At 41.4% G+C, this 12,060-nt stretch overlaps 1 protein-coding gene across 1 annotated transcript in view; it reads left to right on the plus strand.

Moving 5' to 3' along the window:
- Arl6IP1 (ADP-ribosylation factor-like 6 interacting protein 1) overlaps positions 1 to 9,326 on the plus strand; it is a 35,248-nt gene extending 25,922 nt beyond the window's left edge. The window contains exon 7 of the mRNA XM_075685810.1: positions 6,296 to 9,326. The gene's annotated coding sequence lies outside the window, so the exon portion shown is untranslated. The remainder of the gene's footprint in view (positions 1 to 6,295) is intronic.
- The last annotated feature ends 2,734 nt before the right edge of the window (positions 9,327 to 12,060 follow it).

Here is a 12,060-nt window from a genome sequence, read left to right on the forward strand (position 1 = left end):
TGAATTCGGCCTGGGTCTGCAGCTTCTTTAAGCGAGGCATCTTGGCGGTTAGTTTTGACGGGGCAACTTGGTGCGAATCGTTGCTGGTTTGCGTGGAGCTGGCGGAATCCGAGCGGCTACACATTGCCATTTTCCTTTGCGAAACCAAAACGAAATTGAGTTGGTGGGAATACGATGCCTACTGTGCCACCTGAACGAAACACAACGCTCACTTCGAGCCGCCTCCAACCGGGAACAGCGGTGTGTTGAGTTATCGCCTGTTAAAAGCATGCAGTGCGCTTCCAACTGCACTAAGTCGTGCACGCTGTGGAGCATATAGGTGAAGGGGCTTATCGCACTGTATTAGCAGCGACAGCTGTGAATGTGGCATGCACCGACCCAGAAGAAAGTTTGCTGGCACTGGAATACGAAACACGCTGATATTTTCACTTCAGACAGCTTCAGACGAGGGCGGCTATATACTTTGTTTGTTTGTTTATACTGTCAGCCCTAGAAAGGGCCCTTACAGAAGTGGAAAGAAATACAAGAAAAGATACAAAATTTTGTGCTCCATGTCTAGCAAAAGATCACAAGGCAGTACAATGGCAGTACCTATAAAAAGTGACATGTGGTCAACATGGACAAAATACACTTGTTTTATGCACATCAGAAACAGAAGTACACGCTAATAGGCATCCATATAAGAGAACATTAGTCTCTAAACCAGCGTTAAAAGCACTGACGGAGGAAGATATGATGACTGAATTTGGTCATTCATTCCATTCTTTAATCGCCATCAGAAAAAAGCTATATTTGAGTGTATCATTCCATGTAACTGGCGGCTGTATGCATAAGCTATGCGTGTGTCTAGAGCGTTGGTCTGGTGAAATTACACAGAGTTCATATAAATTAATTTGAACCTGATTATGAGTAATTAGAAAGTACAATTTTAATCGGGCAAACTTAGTCCTTAGTTCTAAAGTGGAAAGGTTTGCGCGACTGCATGTTTCGGTGGGAGAGTGCACGCGCTGATATTAAATATGAATCTGGAAGCCAGTCGTTGAACTCTGTCCAATTTGTGACGGATACTAGCTGCGTGAGGGTCCCACACTATCTTAGCATATTCTGTAATTGGCAATAGTAGTATCTTATACGCCAGGCTTTTCGCTTCAGGAGTTGCGCTATACAATCTTCACCTGAGTCCTTGCAGAACTTTGCTTACCCTGCTACAGATTTCATTGATGTGTGTGTTCCACCTCAAGTCTGGGCTTAATATTAATCTTAAGCATTTATATTCTGTTACTCTTATTAGTTCATGTGGACCGATGCTGTACTATACCTCATGCATGCCTTCTTCCTTGTTGTAGTCATACAAACTGATTTTACTGGGTTCGGTGACATTTGCCATTTATTACACCACTGTAAGATATTTTGTAAATTGTTACTGAGGTCTAACTGGTCACTTAGATTCGATCCTATTAAAGATGATGCAGCCATCTGCAAAGAATCTTCGTGGGACAGTTATATCAGAAGGCAAATCATTCATAAAGATAAGAAATAAAAGAAGCCCCAAAACACTGCCTTGAGATACCCGAGACAAAACTGGTTTGGACCTGGATTTAATTTTATTTATTGCAACATACTGCTCACGAGAGTGGAGGTGGGACCAAAACCACTTAGTAATATTTGGACTTCTAAATATTTCATTTATTTTTAGCAAGAGTTTAGGATGGAGACTTTATGAAGTGCTTTGGCAAAGTCTAAAGAAATGAGGTTAATCTGTCCTCAACTATTTATTGTTTGTGAAAGATTGTGGACTGTCGGAACAAGCTGCATTATTGTAGACAACTCCTGATGAAAACCATGTTGCACTGGTGATATTAAATTGAAGTTTCCAGATAACTTGAGAGATGTCTACAGACTATATACTCAAGCAGTTTGGAGCAGGTGCTCATAAGAGAAATGAGCCTGTAGTTAGCTATGTCTGATGTGCTCCCTATTTTATGAAATGGAATTATTTTAGCTTGTTTCTAGGCCATACGAACTGTTCCCTGGGGAAGTGAAGAGTGAAAGGTTATGGTAAGGTATTTAGTGACCCACTGAGCATATATATATATATATATAGGAACTGATTTGAGATGTTGTCAGGACCACAGGATTTCTTAGCTTTAATGTGCAGAAGAAGGTTCAGGACTCCTTCCTCATTGATCAGAAGTCACACGCTGAAAAGCGAGTGGAAGTGTCACAAAAGGATGGAAGTGTAGCATCATCTTTGGTGAAAATGGAGGAAAAGAAGGAACTGAAATTTTCTGTATGTTCTTGGATAATTCTTTCATCAGCTTTATGATGTTTCTTTGTAGGGTTTGCATATCTTCAAAATTTACTAGGTGCTTCATGGAAGAAGTTTTTCAGTGTTGCAGTAAAATATCTCTTTGCATTTGACAAAACGAGTTAAGTCTAGCCTTATGTTATGAAGTGGATTTTTGTTCTAGGCACTTGGATCTTGAGAACAAGCTTTCCTTTTCATTTTAATCCTCCATTTAACATGAATTACTTCCCTTGTAATTCAGGGGTTTCTTATTTTGCACTTCTTCAATCCCTTAGGGATAAATCACGTAATATAGTGCATCGTAATCTTAGAAAAAGAAATTCCACAGATCGTCAGTGTCATCATTAGATTCATATAGACATGAATTTATTAAACAACTTTTCAAGGTAGTCCAAAACACTAGCATCATCAGCAGCTTGAAAATTTAGATACTAAGTGTTCGAATCTTGGCTCAAGGGGTACGAGGACATGTTCAAGGACAGAATAACGATTTTGTGGTCGGGCAAACCTTCATCAACAAGGCAGTCATTCACATACATTGTCAAAACACTGAAGATTAAATTAAGATAACTACAGATGACACTGTTGCACACGCTAGTAAATTCACTAACAAGCTGTGTTAAATTGTAAGAAAATATTAAATCCAAGAACACTTCAAAAGACGTGACATCTGTATCTCCAGCCACATATGAACCCCAATCAATAACCGGGAGATTAAAATCGCCTAGTAACAGCTGTCCTGCTCTTTCATGTACGTTTCCATAAATTGTCTTGGTAGCAAGATATGTTCTACAGGAGAGTTCGGAGCCCTTTTTACCCCCCCCCCCCCCTCAGTGAATACAGTGCGATTATTCAATTTTGTTCTAATCCACACAACCTCGATATCACCGGGTACTTCGAAAGTGGAAAAAACTATGTTTCGCTTGACCAGGAGAGCCACGTCTCTGCTGCTTCCATCTCGATCACTCCTAACCAATGTGTAACCAGGTGGTGTGATTTCGCTATCGGGTATATATTTATGCAAGCAGGTTTCCATATGTATAGCAATATCAGGTTCATGATCAATAACTAGTTTCAAGCAAGTTTGCTTTGTTTAATATACTTCTCGCATTTACATTATTTTGAAGCCAACAAGTTGACCTTGCACACATCAGTTATCACTTGTTCCTGAATCGCTTTCAGCTTGCACCTTTCCTCACACTCTTCATGCCAGCAGTACAGCGTGTTGTTTACCCTCAACTTATCGCACACAAGCTTTACTTTCATTCCTGCCTTCTTTTCCTCAGTCGGCGAGTCCCATAGCTTCTTTTCTTATTCCCTGTACTCTTTTAGAGAAACCCTCACCGATACTATAATCCATATCCTTCAATTTTGAGCAATTGTGCAAAACTTTCATTTTATCCCTATAGTCTGCCACCTTCAGGTTGACTAAAGTTCTACCAGAAAGTTTCTTGCCTAACCTGTGAATTTTTTCAATAGAAGTTACATTCACTTTTAGAGTAGCGCTAAATATTTTCTCTAAGAAGAAGCCAGTTCTGCATGTCTAAGAATCTTGTTTCAAACAGGTCTTGCTTTTCTTGAACTGCATTAAGTTTAGGCGAAATTTCCTTCTGATTCTGGAGCAATTCCTTGCACATATCATCCATTATTGTTCCTGGATTCGTCTCCACATCCCCAGAGAGACTTAACAACAGGCCCGCAATGGAAAAACAGTACACATATACAGTCAACGACAACTCCTGGACACGGCAACACTGTAAGGCCAAGAACATCACTATGGAAGCCATTTTTTTCGGTCACCAACCTGCATGAACAGAGTTTGAGAGAAGGGGTAGAGTGTGTCCCACCAGCACACCTGCATGAACAGTGACACGTCAGGCGACATTGTCACGGTGGTGCTGCACTGCCCACTGAAGCTGGTAGGCGATGCGCAAGCTATTATAGCATGCAGCTGATATATTGTGGACATGCGTCGTGACGTCATCGTACCCCCAAAGGGCGAGCTGAAAAGGTCATCCACGTGTCGATGCCCGTGGGTGCAGCTTCCCTCAGCAAACTGGCTGGAGACATTGCCCACAAGGAAGTGTCGTGGTAGGCCGGCATCATAGCGAAGCTTGGTGGTCCAGCACTGAAAGGTTTCAGTATGCCTCCAACGATGAAGCTTAGGCACACACAGAAAACCTGCCTGAACAGCAGCACAGCAGGTGACATTGTCACTGCTGTGCTGCCGTGTCCACTCTACTGCCCTCGATCGTGCATGCCTTGGGAATTTTCTTGTTTACACGGGATCTGGTGACTGAATAATGTATCATTCGATCATTGTTTGCCGATGTACTGAACATTGGTGCCGAAAAATCGTGTACTCTGGGAACGTATGAACTGGTGAAAAAAAAGCCTAACTGTATTGGGTCATTTCTTGTGCTTTCGATTGCAAATGTTTGCGCCGGGAAATCATATGTTACGGGATCGTATCAGCAAGGTTCTACTGTATGTATGCTCTAGTACGGGGAAACTGAGATTTGTCAGCAACCAGTGTCCAGAAAATGGTGGACAGGAAGACACCGTGTTGCGTGGTTGTACAATTACAGTGTAAATCCGTTTACCTGTAGTTACGTCTTTTATTAAATTTCGATGTTTTTATTGTTTTTGTGAGTGCATACAAGTTATACAGCAGCATATGCAAAGTTTTGCCGTTTCACATCATACCACAACCCTAACTTATAACGGACCTTTTTTGCTGGCTAATCACGGTTTGTTGTAATGAGCAGTGACTGTAGAGCGTTTTGGTTGTTCACATGGAGGCACACGCGACTACTACTGCTTTATTGCACACACCTCTCTGAGCAGGCTTCTAATAGTGTTCCACGTCATCAACGCATGGCCAGTACTCAATTCTCTGCCGCCATCTGGTAGTTAAAAATCGAAGCACATTCGCAGCAATGGTGGTGTCTTTTGTTGTGCCTAGCAGCATCAAAACAGACAACTGATCTCAATAATAATGACAAAGCATCGCTAATATTTTATTCTCAAATTGAGATGAGACTAAGTGAAACCTGATTTTGCCATTTATTTCTTGCTTTCGCAGCAACGACCATGCACGAAGAGCAAATGCGCATTGAAGTGGATGACCTGGATGTTGCGTTGTTATATGCCAGTTAGCATGCCTGCATAACCTGCAAAGCTCTTCATTGTGTTCTGCACATGTACCACTAGTGTGCTGTATGCTTGCAAGAACTTTTGCATATGCTATACTAACGCTGTCTAATGAAATCTTAAAGTGATAGCTTTTCTTGACTCCTCCCAACACTTTGCGGTTTAAGTTTAAATAAATAAAAATGTCTGATGGTTGGTTTCAAATCCAGGTTCCCCCAGCACAGAAGGCTGGCGCTGTAACCATCGGGCGACGGATCCGTGCCTGAAAAGAGAATAAAGCAATCCGGACAATTTCCCTCGTGCAGGCCAGCGTTTGAGATGCCTGGCATGTCAGGCCTATTGCATAGGAACAACTTAGTACTTATAAAAAGCGAGAGCGTGCTTCGTCTAGTTGACAAAGAAGTTACAAGATGCATTTGTTCCCAAAATTTGCTGCGCATCTCTCACCGTACTGAGATGCGTTTCCACAAGGCGAAGCACGTCGTGTCTTACAATTCAACACATTGTCATGCTGAATAAAAGTACTGCTTCCTCTGAAAGGGATGCGTTCATCACTAAAATCTGCAATGTGTCTCTTGTCATAATGTGCAAGCTATTGCTTACAAAGATAACAACTTATGGGTGGTTCTGCCGGGAAATTTGTTGTTGCTGACATACAATTCATGCCCATACGCATAGGAAATTTTGCGGCAGATGTTGATTAACTTGAACTTTCAAAGCTATGCTGTGCCTTCTGTAGCGCCCTCCTCTTGGTGCCATAGCAGTTTTCTTTAAAGCTCAAAAGTTTTATTGTGCAGGTACTTCATAGTTATACTTGTTTTGGGGTCATTGCAGGAAATGAAACTGCTTGCTGGTGTGCTGATGTAAAGAGCGAAGTGTGGCAGGACCGTGAAAAATCTGCTGATGCCTGCCCCCCGCTCTACTTCAGTCGTGAAATCTTCAGCTGCTGTGCCGGAAAACCGCCTTGTGCTGCCATATGGTCATCGTGCATGTGACACTGGCACTGTATACTGTGAAACTAAGAGTGTGCAGAAATACTGCCTTTGTTGAACCTATCCAACGGGCATCCTAGGATGTGTGCCGTTCTCGCTCCTTATTTATGTTCTTGAGTGTCGTGGTCATTCACATTTCTTTGTGCTTTGTTATAGCATTTGATGCTTTAGAACTTTGCACTTTACTTTTATTGTCAGTACATAAGTTTGTAGGCAATGAACAGGGCATGTTTACACCGGCAAGTCGGAAGGGTTGCGCAACCTGTCTGCAAAAAAATGGCTGCCACTTCCCCAAGCGGCAGGTATTGGATGCACTCAGTAAGGTTAGGAGGTTGCTTAATTGCATGCAGTAATGTTCCATGTCATGGCTGTAGCTAAAGAAAATGTTCGTAGTTCTTAGGTGTTTTAGTTGTCCAGCTGTCCCTTGAACTTTCTTTGTCTCATGCCTTCTATCAGCATCTTTGTACTGCTAAGCAAAAACATGCCTAAAAGAAAATAGTTCTAATCATGTGTGCTTGCTTCAGAACACAGATTGAATGTACTGAACATGTTAAGCCCTTTCAGTGGCAGTATAAAGGTTAAACTTTCAATCCGTAATAATTCTTATTCTAAACACACTCGTCATATTTAGTAGAGTGGCAAGTCGGTGGAAGTCCATCTTGTAATAAGGGGGTTACTGCACTATAAACACACACACAACAGGTGATCGTCATATCTGGTGATATTAAACCACCTTCCTGCCGAAACTGCTTAGGGCAAGAGCCATCATGTGAGATTGAAGGTGCACCGCCATTTGCAATATGTGGCTCAAGGTGGTGCCTGTTGGACAGCGAGCTTAGCAATGCAGGTCACGTTGCCGCCAGGCAACTCCTTCAGCATGTTGCACAGCCGCGGCGGCTTGCTGGTATGAACATGCCCTTTGTATCCCGATACTCTCTTTCACCGGCTGCTAGAGACAGGCATCTTTTAGTATAGGCATCTTAACTGTGGAAAAGTGGGGCATCTGAGGCAAGTAGTTCTTTTAAGCACATTAGCATTGCGAAGCTAAAACTGAACAGAACCCTGAAAAAAAAAAAAGTTTGCTTTTCGGTTTGCAGTCTAGTCAGCACTCTTCCCTTCCCTTTGGAACATATATGCTTCATTATACTTACACAAATTATGCATCAAGAGTCTAATGAAATGAAGGATCATTTGCTTTCTTGTAGAGCAAGCAACAAGTAAATGCCTCTACCCCTCTTGAAGACACTTTTCGCTACGTTTTTCCTTTAACTTCTGTGTGTGTTTCAGGGTATGAAAAAAGTAATCTGTAAAACCAAAGCAAAGCATACCTGTTTGTGCTTCTTTATACATCTGCAACCTTGACTGGCTCTCTGAAAAAAAAAAAAAAAAAAAAAAAATCTGCTGTTGCTGTGTGTGCAAAGAGTGCCGCTTTTCAAGTAGCATTACTGATGGCTGTGCTAACATTATTTTCACTTGTAGACTTCTGGTGCAACTTTAGTATGCCCAGTTTCGGGCTTAAAGGTGTGCTTTGAAAACTTGAACCGGTACAGGTGACAAAGGGAATTGTAACGACTGTGACAGCACGCTGCCAACCTGCATTATGTTTATTTAATTAAAAGCCGCAATTTTTTCAGGGATAACTGTCATCTGCTCTTTGCAACAGTAGCCCATGGTTGACATGATGCGTAGCTCCTGGTATGCTGCCTATTGGGAAATATATGAAGTTGGGAAAGCAAGGGAAAGAAAAGTGAGAAAAGGAAAACATACATTGATAACTGCTTCTTTACATAGAGTGTGGACCGCAGCAGAGGAAGCGAAACTTTTTGCTGGGACATGCAAAGGTCGTATAAGGTGCTGCGGGCTTTGCTGCGAGTGTGCTGTGGATTCATGTGCAACCTTTTCCTCTTCTGTGCTACTTAGTAGTAGAGCATCACTTTATCTAGATGTGCTTTCTTGGAAATATTCGCATCATTTTTGTCATGCCATGTATCGCAGAGCAGCAGATAGTGTAAGTCAGCTTTTGAAACTCGATTGAAGTGGATGACATCAATGTGGATTGTGCTTTTGGTGTTTGTCTACTTGAGTGGTTTGTAAAGATCCGCTGAGGCTCTCCGCCTTCCCACCCAGTACCTTTGCATCTGCAGAGGAAAGATAAGATAACCGTGGCACTCCGTCAGATTTTTTGGCAGAAAGCTGAGAAGGGCAGAAATACAATCAACCCAGGGCTTGGGTTTGGTAATTGTGAAAGTCGTCCTTTTGTCGCTAAACAACTTTCCCATTGCCATGCATCTTCGGTACGACAAGCCATGAAACTTGCTTGTGAAGTAAAGGCTGCCTTCTTAAAAGTGATAGCATGTGTGAATGACCTAGCTTCACATAGTTGCGGAGGTTATGTACAAGTAGTTGCCAAAACCCACCTCTTGCAGCACAGTTGCAGCTAACGTGCTCTGAATGTGCCCATTGTCAAAGCTTACTTTTATTTGTAAACATTTCTTTAGCTTCCTTGTGTTCTCTTATTTCTGTAGACATTTTAATGTATGGATTGTTTCTCGGGATGCATATCATGGTATTCTGGCATACGCCTTATGTGAAGTAGTTCACACAGATGTATTAACTGAGATTATTTAGTCAGCACAGTTTTTTCTTTTTCCCCTTGAGTTAGCAGATATTTTAAAGTTTTCTTTTAGTGAGTTTGTGAACGCTATGTGCGTGTGTGTGTATGTATGTGTGAATGAATAGTACAAATTTGTTGTGCTCTACATCTTGATTTGTGCCGACGCTGACAGTTTTGTGTAGTATGCACTGATCAACTGCAGAGTGTGAAGAACAATGTCGTGTCACTTTTGCCAGACAATAAAAAAATATAAACTGAACCTGTTTGACATTGGAAGTCAGTATTTTATCAAGTCCTTGAATGTCAGTTGTGAATATCCTGAAATCCATGTTGTGAAAGGAAAAGTTGGTAGGGAGAAGCTTTAAGGGGCCACATATGCATTTCTGGCCATGCTGATTGATCATCTGTTGCAATTTGTCCATTTCCTGGACCAGGATGAGCCCAGATGGAAGGAAACCGTCTGGATTTTCTTTATCTTTATTCTACTCTCAGCTAGATATGAAGTTCCCTCCTACCCCCGTGGGAATTTTTCCAGACCTTGTTTGTTTGATACTATGCCAGCAAAAAAAAAAAAAATTGTTCAATAATATTTTAGATGGGTTTGCAAGCCCAACTATAAGCCCATCGTGGATAATGTGATGTGGGTAGCATATTAAAATAACAGTTACATAAACATAGCGTTACTAATTACCTTTTCATCACGAGGAAGCACTACGCATATGCCCGCAAAGCCAAAAAGAAAAATGGCCAGATACTTGCCAAAAGCTTGGTTGACAAGAACAAGAATGCCTTGCATTATAAAGGTATAAAACTGTGACTACACATAAGACTGCAGATGTTCAATATGTTGCCATCATACCCATGGAAAGAACCTTGCTCTTTCTTGGACAAGAGGATTGATCGTGTAGTTGGCATTACCAGCTTTTAGTCTGTCGATTTCAATGGCTCCCCTGGCTTCAGTGCTCGGAAAATATCTTTTAACAGTAGCGATGTATCCAAATGACAGGCTGCACAAGAGCTTCAGTACGATATAACGAGGACAGTAAGTGGCCGCCTGCCAAAAGAATACATTGTTGCAATTGTTATTGCTCATCCTTAGTTTGCAATTGCCATGCTACCAATGTCTATACGCTGTCTTGCCAACTTTGCCTGACAGATTTGAATTTTGAGTTTGCTTACCATTGAGTAACTTTGCACAAAACACAAGAAGCATGTGCTGCAGACTGTTCATGTGAGCTGGTTAGATTTAAAAAAAATAAAAGCGAGGACTGGACATAGAGTGAAGGAACTGTGCAAAGGAACTATCCTGTCATCATACAGTATGCTTTCTTCTTTAAGTATGCAATTACTCATCTCAGTGCTGCGAGGTCTGTTTGAGCAACCACACCTTGCCAGTGGAACGTGCAGACCTGCTGAAAGTATTCAAGATCTCCAGGTTTTCGTCTTGAGAACTTGAGACCATTTCTTTTGCTGTTTTACTCAGATGTGACAATGGATACGTTGTGTACAATGTACTACATGCTGGGCCCTTAAACTGATTCAATGCTTTGTTTAAAGAATACATGTGTGAACGAGAATATTGCTGATGGGAGTCCATTCTGATGCACTCTCTTTGAACACTGCCCTTGAAGTATCTGTCCTTTTCATTTCTTTTGATAACTGTTCACAGTAAATGAAGGCATTAGAGAAATAAAGGCCTGGCCTTGTCTTTAGGCTTGCTTACTGTGGAACGAAATGAAAACGTACATTTCACATGGATGGCCACTTGATGGCATTAGGTATGATGAGTTCTGAATGATTGGTCACGACCTTGTATTCTCTGATTAGAAACAATGTCATTGCAGGTCGCTGCAAACATGAAGGCCATTGCAGGACAGTGAAGAAAAAGGTGAAAGTGGTTCCTTGCGTTACTCACTTGTGATATTTGTCAATAGACATTTCGTGAAGTTACGGCCTTGCTTAAATATTCTACAGGTGAACAGCAAACATGTATTTGCATGATGTGGTAATTAAGGCTAGTGTATAAGATGATGCGAATTTTCAGCAGGATCTGCATTATGCTACATGTTTTTATGGTGGCTGCCATATTTTTCAGAATAATTCACTAATGTCTGGTCATGTCCATGGCAGTATATGTATATGCTGGCAATCATGATACATGGATGTTCGCTTGAATGTTACAAACAGCTTTACTCTACTTAAAAAATGTAACACATTATTTATTTATTCATTTCAAATTCTGAAATTTATTTTTCATGGTTTGCTTAGCGTTACTCATTTTGCAGCCTTTCTGTTTTGAAATTGACCTTTGCGGTTTAGACAAAGATATTCGACACAGTTACGGTACAAAACAATTCTTGGTTATCGCTGTTTGCTTTTCTGGTGCGCTGCTTAAATATGATTAAAAAGCCAGACAACAGAGCATTGAATTATCAACTGTTTGCTTTAGGAAATCTTGTCTTACACACTCTCTGGCATATTTGCACAAAATGCGAGACGAGGAATTCGAAAACAATACGTTGTATAGTGCACTGGGAAACCCCATCGCCTGTATTGCCTATATTTAAATAATAATGATTATATGTTCTAAAAATATATGAAAAGATATCACGCCTATTTTTGATGAAGCCGCTAGTATACAGACCACTAAACGGCAAGGAAGGACTGCTATTACGTTTCCATTGCGAACCTTGGCCAATCCCCCCTCGATCGTGGGTAAGTTCCATATGTTAAAGGCAACAACGAGCCATGTTTTCAGGTAACAATGGAACAACTCCATAGGTGATATGTGCTGTACTGTTTAAAAACGCCGAGGGGCATTGTCTGGGTCGCATTGTTCGATCGTATAGCTGTGTTCATGGTTTGCGTTGTTTTGTTATAGGGGATTAGCTCCTGGCAAAACCTGAAAGAAACGTTGCTGGTTCTCCTCTTCGCAGCAGGTACGTACGTGACACAATAACACAAGTGCTGCTGCAGGCTTATTTTTCCCGTCG

This window comes from Dermacentor variabilis, chromosome 3, assembly GCF_050947875.1.
Source record: "Dermacentor variabilis isolate Ectoservices chromosome 3, ASM5094787v1, whole genome shotgun sequence".
NCBI classification, from domain to species: Eukaryota; Metazoa; Arthropoda; class Arachnida; order Ixodida; family Ixodidae; genus Dermacentor; species Dermacentor variabilis.